This window comes from Aplysia californica, unplaced genomic scaffold, assembly GCF_000002075.1.
Source record: "Aplysia californica isolate F4 #8 unplaced genomic scaffold, AplCal3.0 scaffold00113, whole genome shotgun sequence".
Lineage (NCBI taxonomy): Eukaryota > Metazoa > Mollusca > Gastropoda > Aplysiida > Aplysiidae > Aplysia > Aplysia californica.
In genome coordinates, this window is record NW_004797383.1 from 966,257 (window position 1) to 967,905 (window position 1,649).

At 40.6% G+C, this 1,649-nt stretch overlaps 1 protein-coding gene across 1 annotated transcript in view; it reads right to left on the minus strand.

The window, feature by feature from the left end:
- LOC101860642 (protein bicaudal C homolog 1-A) overlaps positions 1-1,649 on the minus strand; it is a gene marked incomplete in the record, with an annotated part of 146,266 nt that overhangs the window by 30,634 nt on the left and 113,983 nt on the right.

Below are 1,649 nucleotides of genomic sequence, written 5' to 3' on the forward strand. Positions count from 1 at the left end.
TCACACACACACACACACACACACACACACACACACACACGCACACACACACAACACACACGCGCGCGCGCACACACACACCACCACCATCCCCACCACCAACAAAGGCAAAAACAATATATACAGAGTTGCAAAAGTTCTATCACACCCATTATATTACGATAATTTTTGGTATTGCGTTAGAATTGCAGTAAAAGTTAAAAGTATGACTTGTGATACTTATGAGACTTCTTGTGCCAGAGCAGACCAAAGAAATCATAAACCAGAAGTAGTACGTGGACAAAGTGTTGGTATTGATTCCTCTCGGTCTGTGTTGAAATCAACGCTTCCTACACACAAAATTTGCTTTGAATCACGTAGACAATGTGTAAACACACCTTACACACTATAAAATTCCGTACTTCTTAACTGTTGGGTACCTTGTTCTCCTGTTTTCAAAATTTAAAAAATGATTAATTCAGAAAATAAAGGGGCTGTGTGTATGATAAATTCTTTAATTGCGCTTTCTGCTATTGCAAGACACGTAAATGTTTGGAGAGGAACCATCTAACACTTGAACAAACGTTCAACACCACTAAAACTGCCCAAGACAAGCGGAGACGTAGCCAACCAAGGGCGACAACTCGACATCAGAAATGGGTTAATGTCAATACCCATGTTCAAAACCCATTCCAACTTAGTGAAGAAACTGCCAGGCACTTCGGACTGTCTTGAAACATCATTATTAGACATTGATAAGATCGTGGGTTAATGATTATCACCCTTTATATTGAGCCTGTTTCATAGAAGAAATCGCCACATTTTGGCACAACACCATTGTCGATGAAACTAAAGACATTGGTAAAGTGTTCTTTTCGGCAATGGTTAAGGTTTTTAATTCGTCGCATTGATGGAAGAGAAAAAGTGTTTAAAAGAAGAGAATAGAAATTTCACAAATCCAACGTCCCCCAAGAGGCCCGAAGATGGCTGAAATGTGTTGGTAGGGGTGGAATCTCTGCTTTTTATCTTATACATCAAATAACGACATTACTGTGACGAAATTCTTCGTCACGGTGGCTACGCTACATGGCACGGATGATGGGAGACAACACCCGACCACAAATGGCTACGATCAATTAAAACTTCTTCCAAACACATCAAATCGTTGTTCGGGACTGGACTGCAAGATCCACAAGCCATAACCCAACAGAACATCTGTAAGATGACTTTGACTGGAGGATTAAAAACAGGCCGCACTCCATACAAACTGGTCAGGAACTGAAGGCTGCACTTCACAAGAAATGGCTGGAGATTCTTCAGACCACCATAAAGACTTCAATTCAGTCAGTGAACAGATGTTTTGTAACAGTAACTCAAGCTGGAAGAGGCCACATGCCATACTGAGCAAACTTTGATTTGGATTTTGCAAGAGTCAGTGTGAATAAAGTTATCTCTCTTGGATAAGGAAAGACATTTGTCAGTTCTTTTTGTAATGTTGGCAGAAAATGAATAAAGATCGCGCGTACCAACTTTCTCTTTGCTATGTTGTGTAGTAAATGAGTTATTGTACTTTTAAGGTGGGTGTGGCAGAAATATATCAAAAGAAAAGAGAAAGATCAACCCGCCCTCCCCCATGCACACACACACACACACACACACACACACACACA